Source organism: Lithobates pipiens, unplaced genomic scaffold, assembly GCF_037356315.1.
Source record: "Lithobates pipiens isolate NorthernLeopardFrog02 unplaced genomic scaffold, aLitPip1_a1.2 Scaffold_23, whole genome shotgun sequence".
NCBI lineage: Eukaryota > Metazoa > Chordata > Amphibia > Anura > Ranidae > Lithobates > Lithobates pipiens.
In genome coordinates this window covers 73,107,097-73,125,327 of record NW_027507785.1, presented here as the reverse complement: position 1 = coordinate 73,125,327, position 18,231 = coordinate 73,107,097, and the positions used below count along the sequence as shown (strand labels likewise).

General features: G+C 42.4%; 14 non-coding genes across 14 annotated transcripts; all 14 read left to right on the top strand.

The window, feature by feature from the left end:
- Positions 1–321: 321 nt before the first annotated feature.
- Positions 322–394, top strand: TRNAR-CCG (transfer RNA arginine (anticodon CCG)). The gene has a single exon. It is a non-coding gene; the product is annotated as a tRNA-Arg (tRNA).
- Positions 395–1,524: 1,130 nt separating this feature from the next.
- TRNAR-CCG (transfer RNA arginine (anticodon CCG)) lies at positions 1,525–1,597 on the top strand. The gene has a single exon. It is a non-coding gene; the product is annotated as a tRNA-Arg (tRNA).
- Positions 1,598–3,930: 2,333 nt separating this feature from the next.
- On the top strand, positions 3,931–4,003 carry TRNAR-CCG (transfer RNA arginine (anticodon CCG)). The gene has a single exon. It is a non-coding gene; the product is annotated as a tRNA-Arg (tRNA).
- Positions 4,004–5,133: 1,130 nt separating this feature from the next.
- Positions 5,134–5,206, top strand: TRNAR-CCG (transfer RNA arginine (anticodon CCG)). The gene has a single exon. It is a non-coding gene; the product is annotated as a tRNA-Arg (tRNA).
- Positions 5,207–6,336: 1,130 nt separating this feature from the next.
- Positions 6,337–6,409, top strand: TRNAR-CCG (transfer RNA arginine (anticodon CCG)). Its single transcript has one exon. It is a non-coding gene; the product is annotated as a tRNA-Arg (tRNA).
- Positions 6,410–7,539: 1,130 nt separating this feature from the next.
- TRNAR-CCG (transfer RNA arginine (anticodon CCG)) lies at positions 7,540–7,612 on the top strand. The gene has a single exon. It is a non-coding gene; the product is annotated as a tRNA-Arg (tRNA).
- A 1,130-nt stretch (positions 7,613–8,742) lies between these two features.
- TRNAR-CCG (transfer RNA arginine (anticodon CCG)) lies at positions 8,743–8,815 on the top strand. The gene has a single exon. It is a non-coding gene; the product is annotated as a tRNA-Arg (tRNA).
- Positions 8,816–9,945: 1,130 nt separating this feature from the next.
- On the top strand, positions 9,946–10,018 carry TRNAR-CCG (transfer RNA arginine (anticodon CCG)). The gene has a single exon. It is a non-coding gene; the product is annotated as a tRNA-Arg (tRNA).
- Positions 10,019–11,149: 1,131 nt separating this feature from the next.
- TRNAR-CCG (transfer RNA arginine (anticodon CCG)) lies at positions 11,150–11,222 on the top strand. Its single transcript has one exon. It is a non-coding gene; the product is annotated as a tRNA-Arg (tRNA).
- A 1,130-nt stretch (positions 11,223–12,352) lies between these two features.
- Positions 12,353–12,425, top strand: TRNAR-CCG (transfer RNA arginine (anticodon CCG)). The gene has a single exon. It is a non-coding gene; the product is annotated as a tRNA-Arg (tRNA).
- Positions 12,426–13,555: 1,130 nt separating this feature from the next.
- TRNAR-CCG (transfer RNA arginine (anticodon CCG)) lies at positions 13,556–13,628 on the top strand. Its single transcript has one exon. It is a non-coding gene; the product is annotated as a tRNA-Arg (tRNA).
- Positions 13,629–14,758: 1,130 nt separating this feature from the next.
- Positions 14,759–14,831, top strand: TRNAR-CCG (transfer RNA arginine (anticodon CCG)). The gene has a single exon. It is a non-coding gene; the product is annotated as a tRNA-Arg (tRNA).
- Positions 14,832–15,968: 1,137 nt separating this feature from the next.
- On the top strand, positions 15,969–16,041 carry TRNAR-CCG (transfer RNA arginine (anticodon CCG)). Its single transcript has one exon. It is a non-coding gene; the product is annotated as a tRNA-Arg (tRNA).
- A 1,130-nt stretch (positions 16,042–17,171) lies between these two features.
- TRNAR-CCG (transfer RNA arginine (anticodon CCG)) lies at positions 17,172–17,244 on the top strand. The gene has a single exon. It is a non-coding gene; the product is annotated as a tRNA-Arg (tRNA).
- Positions 17,245–18,231: the final 987 nt, after the last annotated feature.

Below are 18,231 nucleotides of genomic sequence, written 5' to 3'. Positions count from 1 at the left end.
TTGAAATGGTTACATTTATAAATACATAGTCGATAAGGCTGAGAAAGGACATTAGTCCATCCAGTTCAACACAATAAAAACCTGTGGCTTTGTGTAACTAAAAGGCAGGCTTGATCCACCTTCTGGTTTGTATACATTTTTGCCCATGTTTAGGCTTTTTGCCAAGGCACCCCTGAAGAAACCTCAAAGTACCCTGGTTGAAAAGCCTGCTATAGGACATTGTGATGATGTGAATACATCTCCACTAATTCTGATGCAAATGAACCGGAGAACATGAGGAAGACAGTCCAAGACATCTACTAATTTAGACGTAAACAGATTGGCCCAGTGGCCTAATGGATAAGGCGTCAGCCTCCGGAGCTGAAGATTGTGGGTTCAAGTCCCATCTGGGTCGGTGTTTATGGTTCTCTGTTGCAACAATGGCATCCTTCTATCCTCAATGTGATTTGCAGATATGGATCTAATCGTATAGTCACATTACTCCAGCTTAGTCCTCTGAATCTATTCATTTGCCATACCTATGAGATCCTTGTAGAAGTGGAGAATCATTGCCACCGTCTACGGTGTCCCATGCCGAGCAGCTACACTATTACATATTCTGCGCAAAAAATAATATTCTATGTAAGTATATTCTTCCCCTCACTTCCTGCAATGTTCTGGGACACGTCACAGGTCCCAGAAGATTGCCCAGCCATTCACAGCTCATATGCGAGCCCAGCTGTAGATTACATTGTACAGGATTTACAGAGTTGTTACTGTTCCCAATCTCACCAAAGACAGCTACACTGGGGAAAACAGGTACATTGGGTTACCAGATGTGTCATGACTGTAGGCTCCAGGTCAGTGTTTCTCAACCATTTGCAGTCAAGGCACTCTTTAAAAAATGGACAATCTTAAGACTTTAGCTTCTAAAATCTAAAAAACTATTCTAATATTTTACATTATGTGACAGTATCATCGACACACGTAAGACACCCATCATCAGGGGTGATTTAGTCTTCCAAAGCAAACACACTTTTGCACACTAGTACTGATTAGTATGCCAATGTTTCTCCTGTCCCTTAGTTTCTCTTCATCACTCAGCTAATGTGACCCCAGTGTTGACAGAAAGGGGCAGGGGAGGTTTAACACTAATGACATCACTGGTTGTTAGGGTCAACACTAATGACATCACTGGTTGTTAGGACGCAGGTGGCTGGAAGGTTGAAATGGTTACATTTATAAATACATAGTCGATAAGGCTGAGAAAGGACATTAGTCCATCCAGTTCAACACAATAAAAACCTGTGGCTTTGTGTAACTAAAAGGCAGGCTTGATCCACCTTCTGGTTTGTATACATTTTTGCCTATTTTTAGGCTTTTTGCCAAGGCACCCCTGAAGAAACCTCAAAGTACCCTGGTTGAAAAGCCTGCTATAGGACATTGTGATGATGTGAATACATCTCCACTAATTCTGATGCAAATGAACCGGAGAACATGAGGAAGACAGTCCAAGACATCTACTAATTTAGACTTAAACAGATTGGCCCGGTGGCCTAATGGATAAGGCGTCAGCCTCCGGAGCTGAAGATTGTGGGTTCAAGTCCCATCTGGGTCGGTGTTTATGGTTCTCTGATGCAACAATGGCATCCTTCTATCCTCAATGTGATTTGCAGATATGGATCTGATCGTATAGTCACATTACTCCAGCTTGGTCCTCTGAATCTATGCATTTGCCATACCTATGAGATCCTTGTAGAAGTGGAGAATCATTGCCACCGTCTACGGTGTCCCATGCCGAGCAGCTACACTATTACATATTCTGCGCAAAAAATAATATTCTATGTAAGTATATTCTTCCCCTCCCTTCCTGCAATGTTCTGGGACACGTCACAGGTCCCAGAAGATTGCCCAGCCATTCACAGCTCATATTCGAGCCCAGCTGTAGATTACATTGTAGAGGATTTACAGAGTTGTTACTGTTCCCAATCTCACCAAAGACAGCTACACTGGGGAAAAAAGCTACATTGGGTTACCAGATGTGTCATGACTGTAGGCTCCAGGTCAGTGTTTCTCAACCATTTGCAGTCAAGGCACTCTTTAAAATATGGACAATCTTAAGGCTTTAGCTTCTAAAATCTAAAAAACGATTCTAATATTTTACATTATGTGACAGTATCATCGACACACGTAAGACACCCATCATCAGGGGTGATTTAGTCTTCCAAAGCAAACACACTTTTGCACACTAGTACTGATTAGTATGCCAATGTTTCTCCTGTCCCTTAGTTTCTCTTCATCACTCAGCTAATGGGACCCCAGTGTTGACAGAAAGGGGCAGGGGAGGTTTAACACTAATGACATCACTGGTTGTTAGGGTCAACACTAATGACATCACTGGTTGTTAGGACGCAGGTGGCTGGAAGGTTGAAATGGTTACATTTATAAATACATAGTCGATAAGGCTGAGAAAGGACATTAGTCCATTCAGTTCAACACAATAAAAACCTGTGGCTTTGTGTAACTAAAAGGCAGGCTTGATCCACCTTCTGGTTTGTATACATTTTTGCCCATTTTTAGGCTTTTTGCCAAGGCACCCCTGAAGAAACCTCAAAGTACCCTGGTTGAAAAGCCTGCTATAGGACATTGTGATGATGTGAATACATCTCCACTAATTCTGATGCAAATGAACCGGAGAACATGAGGAAGACAGTCCAAGACATCTACTAATTTAGACTTAAACAGATTATCCCAGTGGCCTAATGGATAAGGCGTCATCCTCCGGAGCTGAAGATTGTGGGTTCAAGTCCCATCTGGGTCGGTGTTTATGGTTCTCTGTTGCAACAATAGCATCCTTCTATCCTCTATGTGAATTCCAGATATGGATCTAATCATACAGTCACATTGCTCCAGCTTGGTCCTCTGAATCTATACATTTGCCATACCTATGAGATCCTTGTAGAAGTGGAGAATCATTGCCACCGTCTACGGTGTCCCATGCCGAGCAGCTACACTATTACATATTCTGCGCAACAAATAATATTCTATGTAAGTATATTCTTCCCCTCACTTCCTGCAATGTTCTGGGACACGTCACAGGTCCCAGAAGATTGCCCAGCCATTCACAGCTCATATTCGAGCCCAGCTATAGATTACATTGTAGAGGATTTACAGAGTTGTTACGTTTCCCAATCTCACCAAAGACAGCTACACTGGGGAAAACAGCTACATTGGGTTACCAGATGTGTCATGACTGTAGGCTCCAGGTCAGTGTTTCTCAACCATTTGCAGTCAAGGCACTCTTTAAAAAATGGACAATCTTAAGGCTTTAGCTTCTAAAATCTAAAAAACTATTCTAATATTTTACATTATGTGACAGTATCATCGACACACGTAAGACACCCATCATCAGGGGTGATTTAGTCTTCCAAAGCAAACACACTTTTGCACACTAGTACTGATTAGTATGCCAATGTTTCTCCTGTCCCTTAGTTTCTCTTCATCACTCAGCTAATGTGACCCCAGTGTTGACAGAAAGGGGCAGGGGAGGTTTAACACTAATGACATCACTGGTTGTAAGGGTCAACACTAATGACATCACTGGTTGTTAGGACGCAGGTGGCTGGAAGGTTGAAATGGTTACATTTATAAATACATAGTCGATAAGGCTGAGAAAGGACATTAGTCCATCCAGTTCAACACAATAAAAACCTGTGGCTTTGTGTAACTAAAAGGCAGGCTTGATCCACCTTCTGGTTTGTATACATTTTTGCCTATTTTTAGGCTTTTTGCCAAGGCACCCCTGAAGAAACCTCAAAGTTCCCTGGTTGAAAAGCCTGCTATAGGACATTGTGATGATGTGAATACATCTCCACTAATTCTGATGCAAATGAACCGGAGAACATGAGGAAGACAGTCCAAGACATCTACTAATTTAGACGTAAACAGATTGGCCCAGTGGCCTAATGGATAAGGCGTCAGCCTCCGGAGCTGACGATTGTGGGTTCAAATCCCATCTGGGTCGGTGTTTATGGTTCTCTGTTGCAACAATGGCATCCTTCTATCCTCAATGTGATTTGCAGATATGGATCTAATCGTATAGTCACATTGCTCCAGCTTGGTCCTCTGAATCTATGCATTTGCCATACCTATGAGATCCTTGTAGAAGTGGAGAATCATTTCCACCGTCTACGGTGTCCCATGCCGAGCAGCTACACTATTACATATTCTGCGCAACAAATAATATTCTATGTAAGTATATTCTTCCCCTCACTTCCTGAAATGTTCTGGGACACGTCACAGGTCCCAGAAGATTGCCCAGCCATTCACAGCTCATATGCGAGCCCAGCTGTAGATTACATTGTAGAGGATTTACAGAGTTGTTACTGTTCCCAATCTCACCAAAGACAGCTACACTGGGGAAAACAGGTACATTGGGTTACCAGATGTGTCATGACTGTAGGCTCCAGGTCAGTGTTTCTCAACCATTTGCAGTCAAGGCACTCTTTAAAAAATGGACAATCTTAAGGCTTTAGCTTCTAAAATCTAAAAAACTATTCTAATATTTTACATTATGTGACAGTATCATCGACACACGTAAGACACCCATCATCAGGGGTGATTTAGTCTTCCAAAGCAAACACACTTTTGCACACTAGTACTGATTAGTATGCCAATGTTTCTCCTGTCCCTTAGTTTCTCTTCATCACTCAGCTAATGTGACCCCAGTGTTGACAGAAAGGGGCAGGGGAGGTTTAACACTAATGACATCACTGGTTGTAAGGGTCAACACTAATGACATCACTGGTTGTTAGGACGCAGGTGGCTGGAAGGTTGAAATGGTTACATTTATAAATACATAGTCGATAAGGCTGAGAAAGGACATTAGTCCATCCAGTTCAACACAATAAAAACCTGTGGCTTTGTGTAACTAAAAGGCAGGCTTGATCCACCTTCTGGTTTGTATACATTTTTGCCCATGTTTAGGCTTTTTGCCAAGGCACCCCTGAAGAAACCTCAAAGTACCCTGGTTGAAAAGCCTGCTATAGGACATTGTGATGATGTGAATACATCTCCACTAATTCTGATGCAAATGAACCGGAGAACATGAGGAAGACAGTCCAAGACATCTACTAATTTAGACGTAAACAGATTGGCCCAGTGGCCTAATGGATAAGGCGTCAGCCTCCGGAGCTGAAGATTGTGGGTTCAAGTCCCATCTGGGTCGGTGTTTATGGTTCTCTGTTGCAACAATGGCATCCTTCTATCCTCAATGTGATTTGCAGATATGGATCTAATCGTATAGTCACATTACTCCAGCTTAGTCCTCTGAATCTATTCATTTGCCATACCTATGAGATCCTTGTAGAAGTGGAGAATCATTGCCACCGTCTACGGTGTCCCATGCCGAGCAGCTACACTATTACATATTCTGCGCAAAAAATAATATTCTATGTAAGTATATTCTTCCCCTCACTTCCTGCAATGTTCTGGGACACGTCACAGGTCCCAGAAGATTGCCCAGCCATTCACAGCTCATATGCGAGCCCAGCTGTAGATTACATTGTACAGGATTTACAGAGTTGTTACTGTTCCCAATCTCACCAAAGACAGCTACACTGGGGAAAACAGGTACATTGGGTTACCAGATGTGTCATGACTGTAGGCTCCAGGTCAGTGTTTCTCAACCATTTGCAGTCAAGGCACTCTTTAAAAAATGGACAATCTTAAGACTTTAGCTTCTAAAATCTAAAAAACTATTCTAATATTTTACATTATGTGACAGTATCATCGACACACGTAAGACACCCATCATCAGGGGTGATTTAGTCTTCCAAAGCAAACACACTTTTGCACACTAGTACTGATTAGTATGCCAATGTTTCTCCTGTCCCTTAGTTTCTCTTCATCACTCAGCTAATGTGACCCCAGTGTTGACAGAAAGGGGCAGGGGAGGTTTAACACTAATGACATCACTGGTTGTTAGGGTCAACACTAATGACATCACTGGTTGTTAGGACGCAGGTGGCTGGAAGGTTGAAATGGTTACATTTATAAATACATAGTCGATAAGGCTGAGAAAGGACATTAGTCCATCCAGTTCAACACAATAAAAACCTGTGGCTTTGTGTAACTAAAAGGCAGGCTTGATCCACCTTCTGGTTTGTATACATTTTTGCCTATTTTTAGGCTTTTTGCCAAGGCACCCCTGAAGAAACCTCAAAGTACCCTGGTTGAAAAGCCTGCTATAGGACATTGTGATGATGTGAATACATCTCCACTAATTCTGATGCAAATGAACCGGAGAACATGAGGAAGACAGTCCAAGACATCTACTAATTTAGACTTAAACAGATTGGCCCGGTGGCCTAATGGATAAGGCGTCAGCCTCCGGAGCTGAAGATTGTGGGTTCAAGTCCCATCTGGGTCGGTGTTTATGGTTCTCTGATGCAACAATGGCATCCTTCTATCCTCAATGTGATTTGCAGATATGGATCTGATCGTATAGTCACATTACTCCAGCTTGGTCCTCTGAATCTATGCATTTGCCATACCTATGAGATCCTTGTAGAAGTGGAGAATCATTGCCACCGTCTACGGTGTCCCATGCCGAGCAGCTACACTATTACATATTCTGCGCAAAAAATAATATTCTATGTAAGTATATTCTTCCCCTCCCTTCCTGCAATGTTCTGGGACACGTCACAGGTCCCAGAAGATTGCCCAGCCATTCACAGCTCATATTCGAGCCCAGCTGTAGATTACATTGTAGAGGATTTACAGAGTTGTTACTGTTCCCAATCTCACCAAAGACAGCTACACTGGGGAAAAAAGCTACATTGGGTTACCAGATGTGTCATGACTGTAGGCTCCAGGTCAGTGTTTCTCAACCATTTGCAGTCAAGGCACTCTTTAAAATATGGACAATCTTAAGGCTTTAGCTTCTAAAATCTAAAAAACGATTCTAATATTTTACATTATGTGACAGTATCATCGACACACGTAAGACACCCATCATCAGGGGTGATTTAGTCTTCCAAAGCAAACACACTTTTGCACACTAGTACTGATTAGTATGCCAATGTTTCTCCTGTCCCTTAGTTTCTCTTCATCACTCAGCTAATGGGACCCCAGTGTTGACAGAAAGGGGCAGGGGAGGTTTAACACTAATGACATCACTGGTTGTTAGGGTCAACACTAATGACATCACTGGTTGTTAGGACGCAGGTGGCTGGAAGGTTGAAATGGTTACATTTATAAATACATAGTCGATAAGGCTGAGAAAGGACATTAGTCCATTCAGTTCAACACAATAAAAACCTGTGGCTTTGTGTAACTAAAAGGCAGGCTTGATCCACCTTCTGGTTTGTATACATTTTTGCCCATTTTTAGGCTTTTTGCCAAGGCACCCCTGAAGAAACCTCAAAGTACCCTGGTTGAAAAGCCTGCTATAGGACATTGTGATGATGTGAATACATCTCCACTAATTCTGATGCAAATGAACCGGAGAACATGAGGAAGACAGTCCAAGACATCTACTAATTTAGTCTTAAACAGATTGGCCCGGTGGCCTAATGGATAAGGCGTCAGCCTCCGGAGCTGAAGATTGTGGGTTCAAGTCCCATCTGGGTCGGTGTTTATGGTTCTCTGTTGCAACAATGGCATCCTTCTATCCTCAATGTGATTTGCAGATATGGATCTAATCGTATAGTCACATTACTCCAGCTTAGTCCTCTGAATCTATTCATTTGCCATACCTATGAGATCCTTGTAGAAGTGGAGAATCATTGCCACCGTCTACGGTGTCCCATGCCGAGCAGCTACACTATTACATATTCTGCGCAACAAATAATATTCTATGTAAGTATATTCTTCCCCTCACTTCCTGCAATGTTCTGGGACACGTCACAGGTCCCAGAAGATTGCCCAGCCATTCACAGCTCATATTCGAGCCCAGCTGTAGATTACATTGTACAGGATTTACAGAGTTGTTACTGTTCCCAATCTCACCAAAGACAGCTACACTGGGGAAAACAGGTACATTGGGTTACCAGATGTGTCATGACTGTAGGCTCCAGGTCAGTGTTTCTCAACCATTTGCAGTCAAGGCACTCTTTAAAAAATGGACAATCTTAAGACTTTAGCTTCTAAAATCTAAAAAACTATTCTAATATTTTACATTATGTGACAGTATCATCGACACACGTAAGACACCCATCATCAGGGGTGATTTAGTCTTCCAAAGCAAACACACTTTTGCACACTAGTACTGATTAGTATGCCAATGTTTCTCCTGTCCCTTAGTTTCTCTTCATCACTCAGCTAATGTGACCCCAGTGTTGACAGAAAGGGGCAGGGGAGGTTTAACACTAATGACATCACTGGTTGTTAGGGTCAACACTAATGACATCACTGGTTGTTAGGACGCAGGTGGCTGGAAGGTTGAAATGGTTACATTTATAAATACATAGTCGATAAGGCTGAGAAAGGACATTAGTCCATCCAGTTCAACACAATAAAAACCTGTGGCTTTGTGTAACTAAAAGGCAGGCTTGATCCACCTTCTGGTTTGTATACATTTTTGCCTATTTTTAGGCTTTTTGCCAAGGCACCCCTGAAGAAACCTCAAAGTACCCTGGTTGAAAAGCCTGCTATAGGACATTGTGATGATGTGAATACATCTCCACTAATTCTGATGCAAATGAACCGGAGAACATGAGGAAGACAGTCCAAGACATCTACTAATTTAGACTTAAACAGATTGGCCCGGTGGCCTAATGGATAAGGCGTCAGCCTCCGGAGCTGAAGATTGTGGGTTCAAGTCCCATCTGGGTCGGTGTTTATGGTTCTCTGATGCAACAATGGCATCCTTCTATCCTCAATGTGATTTGCAGATATGGATCTGATCGTATAGTCACATTACTCCAGCTTGGTCCTCTGAATCTATGCATTTGCCATACCTATGAGATCCTTGTAGAAGTGGAGAATCATTGCCACCGTCTACGGTGTCCCATGCCGAGCAGCTACACTATTACATATTCTGCGCAAAAAATAATATTCTATGTAAGTATATTCTTCCCCTCCCTTCCTGCAATGTTCTGGGACACGTCACAGGTCCCAGAAGATTGCCCAGCCATTCACAGCTCATATTCGAGCCCAGCTGTAGATTACATTGTAGAGGATTTACAGAGTTGTTACTGTTCCCAATCTCACCAAAGACAGCTACACTGGGGAAAAAAGCTACATTGGGTTACCAGATGTGTCATGACTGTAGGCTCCAGGTCAGTGTTTCTCAACCATTTGCAGTCAAGGCACTCTTTAAAATATGGACAATCTTAAGGCTTTAGCTTCTAAAATCTAAAAAACGATTCTAATATTTTACATTATGTGACAGTATCATCGACACACGTAAGACACCCATCATCAGGGGTGATTTAGTCTTCCAAAGCAAACACACTTTTGCACACTAGTACTGATTAGTATGCCAATGTTTCTCCTGTCCCTTAGTTTCTCTTCATCACTCAGCTAATGGGACCCCAGTGTTGACAGAAAGGGGCAGGGGAGGTTTAACACTAATGACATCACTGGTTGTTAGGGTCAACACTAATGACATCACTGGTTGTTAGGACGCAGGTGGCTGGAAGGTTGAAATGGTTACATTTATAAATACATAGTCGATAAGGCTGAGAAAGGACATTAGTCCATTCAGTTCAACACAATAAAAACCTGTGGCTTTGTGTAACTAAAAGGCAGGCTTGATGCACCTTCTGGTTTGTATACATTTTTGCCCATTTTTAGGCTTTTTGCCAAGGCACCCCTGAAGAAACCTCAAAGTACCCTGGTTGAAAAGCCTGCTATAGGACATTGTGATGATGTGAATACATCTCCACTAATTCTGATGCAAATGAACCGGAGAACATGAGGAAGACAGTCCAAGACATCTACTAATTTAGTCTTAAACAGATTGGCCCGGTGGCCTAATGGATAAGGCGTCAGCCTCCGGAGCTGAAGATTGTGGGTTCAAGTCCCATCTGGGTCGGTGTTTATGGTTCTCTGTTGCAACAATGGCATCCTTCTATCCTCAATGTGATTTGCAGATATGGATCTAATCGTATAGTCACATTGCTCCAGCTTGGTCCTCTGAATCTATGCATTTAGCCATACCTATGAGATCCTTGTAGAAGTGGAGAATCATTGCCACCGTCTACGGTGTCCCATGCCGAGCAGCTACACTATTACATATTCTGCGCAACAAATAATATTCTATGTAAGTATATTCTTCCCCTCACTTCCTGCAATGTTCTGGGACACGTCACAGGTCCCAGAAGATTGCCCAGCCATTCACAGCTCATATGCGAGCCCAGCTGTAGATTACATTGTACAGGATTTACAGAGTTGTTACTGTTCCCAATCTCACCAAAGACAGCTACACTGGGGAAAACAGGTACATTGGGTTACCAGATGTGTCATGACTGTAGGCTCCAGGTCAGTGTTTCTCAACCATTTGCAGTCAAGGCACTCTTTAAAATATGGACAATCTTAAGACTTTAGCTTCTAAAATCTAAAAAACTATTCTAATATTTTACATTATGTGACAGTATCATCGACACACGTAAGACACCCATCATCAGGGGTGATTTAGTCTTCCAAAGCAAACACACTTTTGCACACTAGTACTGATTAGTATGCCAATGTTTCTCCTGTCCCTTAGTTTCTCTTCATCACTCAGCTAATGTGACCCCAGTGTTGACAGAAAGGGGCAGGTGAGGTTTAACACTAATGACATCACTGGTTGTTAGGGTCAACACTAATGACATCACTGGTTGTTAGGACGCAGGTGGCTGGAAGGTTGAAATGGTTACATTTATAAATACATAGTCGATAAGGCTGAGAAAAGACATTAGTCCATGCAGTTCAACACAATAAAAACCAGTGGCTTTCTGTAACTACAAGGCAGGCTTGATCCACCTTCTGGTTTGTATACATTTTTGGCCATTTTTAGGCTTTTTGCCAAGGCACCCCTGAAGAAACCTCAAAGTACCGTGGTTGAAAAGCCTGCTATAGGACATTGTGATGATGTGAATACATCTCCACTAATTCTGATGCAAATGAACCGGAGAACATGAGGAAGACAGTCCAAGACATCTACTAATTTAGACTTAAGCCGATTGGCCCAGTGGCGTAATGGATAAGGCGTCAGCCTCCGGAGCTGACGATTGTGGGTTCAAATCCCATCTGGGTCGGTGTTTATGGTTCTCTGTTGCAACAATGGCATCCTTCTATCCTCAATCTGATTTGCAGATATGGATCTAATCGTATAGTCACATTGCTCCAGCTTGGTCCTCTGAATCTATGCATTTGCCATACCTATGAGATCCTTGTAGAAGTGGAGAATCATTTCCACCGTCTACGGTGTCCCATGCCGAGCAGCTACACTATTACATATTCTGCGCAACAAATAATATTCTATGTAAGTATATTCTTCCCCTCACTTCCTGAAATGTTCTGGGACACGTCACAGGTCCCAGAAGATTGCCCAGCCATTCACAGCTAATATGCGAGCCCAGCTGTAGATTACATTGTAGAGGATTTACAGAGTTGTTACTGTTCCCAATCTCACCAAAGACAGCTACACTGGGGAAAACAGCTACATTGGGTTACCAGATGTGTCATGACTGTAGGCTCCAGGTCAGTGTTTCTCAACCATTTGCAGTCAAGGCACTCTTTAAAAAATGGACAATCTTAAGGCTTTAGCTTCTAAAATCTAAAAAACTATTCTAATATTTTACATTATGTGACAGTATCATCGACACACGTAAGACACCCATCATCAGGGGTGATTTAGTCTTCCAAAGCAAACACACTTTTGCACACTAGTACTGATTAGTATGCCAATGTTTCTCCTGTCCCTTAGTTTCTCTTCATCACTCAGCTAATGTGACCCCAGTGTTGACAGAAAGGGGCAGGGGAGGTTTAACACTAATGACATCACTGGTTGTAAGGGTCAACACTAATGACATCACTGGTTGTTAGGACGCAGGTGGCTGGAAGGTTGAAATGGTTACATTTATAAATACATAGTCGATAAGGCTGAGAAAGGACATTAGTCCATCCAGTTCAACACAATAAAAACCTGTGGCTTTGTGTAACTAAAAGGCAGGCTTGATCCACCTTCTGGTTTGTATACATTTTTGCCTATTTTTAGGCTTTTTGCCAAGGCACCCCTGAAGAAACCTCAAAGTACCCTGGTTGAAAAGCCTGCTATAGGACATTGTGATGATGTGAATACATCTCCACTAATTCTGATGCAAATGAACCGGAGAACATGAGGAAGACAGTCCAAGACATCTACTAATTTAGGCTTAAACAGATTGGCCCAGTGGCCTAATGGATAAGGCGTCAGCCTCCGGAGCTGAAGATTGTGGGTTCAAGTCCCATCTGGGTCGGTGTTTATGGTTCTCTGTTGCAACAATAGCATCCTTCTATCCTCTATGTGAATTCCAGATATGGATCTAATCATACAGTCACATTGCTCCAGCTTGGTCCTCTGAATCTATGCATTTGCCATACCTATGAGATCTTTGTAGAAGTGGAGAATCATTGCCACCGTCTACGGTGTCCCATGCCGAGCAGCTACACTATTACATATTCTGCGCAACAAATAATATTCTATGTAAGTATATTCTTCCCCTCACTTCCTGCAATGTTCTGGGACACGTCACAGGTCCCAGAAGATTGCCCAGCCATTCACAGCTCATATTCGAGCCCAGCTATAGATTACATTGTAGAGGATTTACAGAGTTGTTACGTTTCCCAATCTCACCAAAGACAGCTACACTGGGGAAAACAGCTACATTGGGTTACCAGATGTGTCATGACTGTAGGCTCCAGGTCAGTGTTTCTCAACCATTTGCAGTCAAGGCACTCTTTAAAATATGGACAATCTTAAGGCTTTAGCTTCTAAAATCTAAAAAACTATTCTAATATTTTACATTATGTGACAGTATCATCGACACACGTAAGACACCCATCATCAGGGGTGATTTAGTCTTCCAAAGCTAACACACTTTTGCACACTAGTACTGATTAGTATGCCAGTGTTTCTCCTGTCCCTTAGTTTCTCTTCATCACTCAGCTAATGTGACCCCAGTGTTGACAGAAAGGGGCAGGGGAGGTTTAACACTAATGACATCACTGGTTGTAAGGGTCAACACTAATGACATCACTGGTTGTTAGGACGCAGGTGGCTGGAAGGTTGAAATGGTTACATTTATAAATACATAGTCGATAAGGCTGAGAAAGGACATTAGTCCATCCAGTTCAACACAGTAAAAACCTGTGGCTTTGTGTAACTAAAAGGCAGGCTTGATCCACCTTCTGGTTTGTATACATTTTTGCCTATTTTTAGGCTTTTTGCCAAGGCACCCCTGAAGAAACCTCAAAGTACCCTGGTTGAAAAGCCTGCTATAGGACATTGTGATGATGTGAATACATCTCCACTAATTCTGATGCAAATGAACCGGAGAACATGAGGAAGACAGTCCAAGACATCTACTGATTTAGACGTAAACAGATTGGCCCAGTGGCCTAATGGATAAGGCGTCAGCCTCCGGAGCTGAAGATTGTGGGTTCAAGTCCCATCTGGGTCGGTGTTTATGGTTCTCTGTTGCAACAATGGCATCCTTCTATCCTCAATGTGATTTGCAGATATGGATCTAATCGTATAGTCACATTACTCCAGCTTAGTCCTCTGAATCTATTCATTTGCCATACCTATGAGATCCTTGTAGAAGTGGAGAATCATTGCCACCGTCTACGGTGTCCCATGCCGAGCAGCTACACTATTACATATTCTGCGCAAAAAATAATATTCTATGTAAGTATATTCTTCCCCTCACTTCCTGCAATGTTCTGGGACACGTCACAGGTCCCAGAAGATTGCCCAGCCATTCACAGCTCATATTCGAGCCCAGCTGTAGATTACATTGTACAGGATTTACAGAGTTGTTACTGTTCCCAATCTCACCAAAGACAGCTACACTGGGGAAAACAGGTACATTGGGTTACCAGATGTGTCATGACTGTAGGCTCCAGGTCAGTGTTTCTCAACCATTTGCAGTCAAGGCACTCTTTAAAATATGGACAATCTTAAGACTTTAGCTTCTAAAATCTAAAAAACTATTCTAATATTTTACATTATGTGACAGTATCATCGACACACGTAAGACACCCATCATCAGGGGTGATTTAGTCTTCCAAAGCAAACACACTTTTGCACACTAGTACTGATTAGTATGCCAATGTTTCTCCTGTCCCTTAGTTTCTCTTCATCACTCAGCTAATGTGACCCCAGTGTTGACAGAAAGGGGCAGGGGAGGTTTAACACTAATGACATCACTGGTTGTTAGGGTCAACACTAATGACATCACTGGTTGTTAGGACGCAGGTGGCTGGAAGGTTGAAATGGTTACATTTATAAATACATAGTCGATAAGGCTGAGAAAAGACATTAGTCCATGCAGTTCAACACAATAAAAACCAGTGGCTTTCTGTAACTACAAGGCAGGCTTGATCCACCTTCTGGTTTGTATACATTTTTGGCCATTTTTAGGCTTTTTGCCAAGGCACCCCTGAAGAAACCTCAAAGTACCGTGGTTGAAAAGCCTGCTATAGGACATTGTGATGATGTGAATACATCTCCACTAATTCTGATGCAAATGAACCGGAGAACATGAGGAAGACAGTCCAAGACATCTACTAATTTAGACTTAAGCAGATTGGCCCAGTGGCCTAATGGATAAGGCGTCAGCCTCCGGAGCTGACGATTGTGGGTTCAAATCCCATCTGGGTCGGTGTTTATGGTTCTCTGTTGCAACAATGGCATCCTTCTATCCTCAATGTGATTTGCAGATATGGATCTAATCGTATAGTCACATTGCTCCAGCTTGGTCCTCTGAATCTATGCATTTGCCATACCTATGAGATCCTTGTAGAAGTGGAGAATCATTTCCACCGTCTACGGTGTCCCATGCCGAGCAGCTACACTATTACATATTCTGCGCAACAAATAATATTCTATGTAAGTATATTCTTCCCCTCACTTCCTGAAATGTTCTGGGACACGTCACAGGTCCCAGAAGATTGCCCAGCCATTCACAGCTCATATGCGAGCCCAGCTGTAGATTACATTGTAGAGGATTTACAGAGTTGTTACTGTTCCCAATCTCACCAAAGACAGCTACACTGGGGAAAACAGCTACATTGGGTTACCAGATGTGTCATGACTGTAGGCTCCAGGTCAGTGTTTCTCAACCATTTGCAGTCAAGGCACTCTTTAAAAAATGGACAATCTTAAGGCTTTAGCTTCTAAAATCTAAAATCTAAAAAACTATTCTAATATTTTACATTATGTGACAGTATCATCGACACACGTAAGACACCCATCATCAGGGGTGATTTAGTCTTCCAAAGCAAACACACTTTTGCACACTAGTACTGATTAGTATGCCAATGTTTCTCCTGTCCCTTAGTTTCTCTTCATCACTCAGCTAATGTGACCCCAGTGTTGACAGAAAGGGGCAGGGGAGGTTTAACACTAATGACATCACTGGTTGTAAGGGTCAACACTAATGACATCACTGGTTGTTAGGACGCAGGTGGCTGGAAGGTTGAAATGGTTACATTTATAAATACATAGTCGATAAGGCTGAGAAAGGACATTAGTCCATCCAGTTCAACACAATAAAAACCTGTGGCTTTGTGTAACTAAAAGGCAGGCTTGATCCACCTTCTGGTTTGTATACATTTTTGCCTATTTTTAGGCTTTTTGCCAAGGCACCCCTGAAGAAACCTCAAAGTACCCTGGTTGAAAAGCCTGCTATAGGACATTGTGATGATGTGAATACATCTCCACTAATTCTGATGCAAATGAACCGGAGAACATGAGGAAGACAGTCCAAGACATCTACTAATTTAGACTTAAACAGATTATCCCAGTGGCCTAATGGATAAGGCGTCAGCCTCCGGAGCTGAAGATTGTGGGTTCAAGTCCCATCTGGGTCGGTGTTTATGGTTCTCTGTTGCAACAATGGCATCCTTCTATCCTCTATGTGAATTCCAGATATGGATCTAATCATACAGTCACATTGCTCCAGCTTGGTCCTCTGAATCTATACATTTGCCATACCTATGAGATCCTTGTAGAAGTGGAGAATCATTGCCACTGTCTACGGTGTCCCATGCCGAGCAGCTACACTATTACATATTCTGCGCAACAAATAATATTCTATGTAAGTATATTCTTCCCCTCACTTCCTGCAATGTTCTGGGACACGTCACAGGTCCCAGAAGATTGCCCAGCCATTCACAGCTCATATTCGAGCCCAGCTATAGATTACATTGTAGAGGATTTACAGAGTTGTTACGTTTCCCAATCTCACCAAAGACAGCTACACTGGGGAAAACAGCTACATTGGGTTACCAGATGTGTCATGACTGTAGGCTCCAGGTCAGTGTTTCTCAACCATTTGCAGTCAAGGCACTCTTTAAAAAATGGACAATCTTAAGGCTTTAGCTTCTAAAATCTAAAAAACTATTCTAATATTTTACATTATGTGACAGTATCATCGACACACGTAAGACACCCATCATCAGGGGTGATTTAGTCTTCCAAAGCAAACACACTTTTGCACACTAGTACTGATTAGTATGCCAATGTTTCTCCTGTCCCTTAGTTTCTCTTCATCACTCAGCTAATGTGACCCCAGTGTTGACAGAAAGGGGCAGGGGAGGTTTAACACTAATGACATCACTGGTTGTAAGGGTCAACACTAATGACATCACTGGTTGTTAGGACGCAGGTGGCTGGAAGGTTGAAATGGTTACATTTATAAATACATAGTCGATAAGGCTGAGAAAGGACATTAGTCCATCCAGTTCAACACAATAAAAACCTGTGGCTTTGTGTAACTAAAAGGCAGGCTTGATCTACCTTCTGGTTTGTATACATTTTTGCCTATTTTTAGGCTTTTTGCCAAGGCACCCCTGAAGAAACCTCAAAGTTCCCTGGTTGAAAAGCCTGCTATAGGACATTGTGATGATGTGAATACATCTCCACTAATTCTGATGCAAATGAACCGGAGAACATGAGGAAGACAGTCCAAGACATCTACTAATTTAGGCTTAAACAGATTGGCCCAGTGGCCTAATGGATAAGGCGTCAGCCTCCGGAGCTGAAGATTGTGGGTTCAAGTCCCATCTGGGTCGGTGTTTATGGTTCTCTGTTGCAACAATAGCATCCTTCTATCCTCTATGTGAATTCCAGATATGGATCTAATCATACAGTCACATTGCTCCAGCTTGGTCCTCTGAATCTATGCATTTGCCATACCTATGAGATCTTTGTAGAAGTGGAGAATCATTGCCACCGTCTACGGTGTCCCATGCCGAGCAGCTACACTATTACATATTCTGCGCAACAAATAATATTCTATGTAAGTATATTCTTCCCCTCACTTCCTGCAATGTTCTGGGACACGTCACAGGTCCCAGAAGATTGCCCAGCCATTCACAGCTCATATTCGAGCCCAGCTATAGATTACATTGTAGAGGATTTACAGAGTTGTTACGTTTCCCAATCTCACCAAAGACAGCTACACTGGGGAAAACAGCTACATTGGGTTACCAGATGTGTCATGACTGTAGGCTCCAGGTCAGTGTTTCTCAACCATTTGCAGTCAAGGCACTCTTTAAAAAATGGACAATCTTAAGGCTTTAGCTTCTAAAATCTAAAAAACTATTCTAATATTTTACATTATGTGACAGTATCATCGACACACGTAAGACACCCATCATCAGGGGTGATTTAGTCTTCCAAAGCAAACACACTTTTGCACACTAGTACTGATTAGTATGCCAATGTTTCTCCTGTCCCTTAGTTTCTCTTCATCACTCAGCTAATGTGACCCCAGTGTTGACAGAAAGGGGCAGGGGAGGTTTAACACTAATGACATCACTGGTTGTAAGGGTCAACACTAATGACATCACTGGTTGTTAGGACGCAGGTGGCTGGAAGGTTGAAATGGTTACATTTATAAATACATAGTCGATAAGGCTGAGAAAGGACATTAGTCCATCCAGTTCAACACAGTAAAAACCTGTGGCTTTGTGTAACTAAAAGGCAGGCTTGATCCACCTTCTGGTTTGTATACATTTTTGCCTATTTTTAGGCTTTTTGCCAAGGCACCCCTGAAG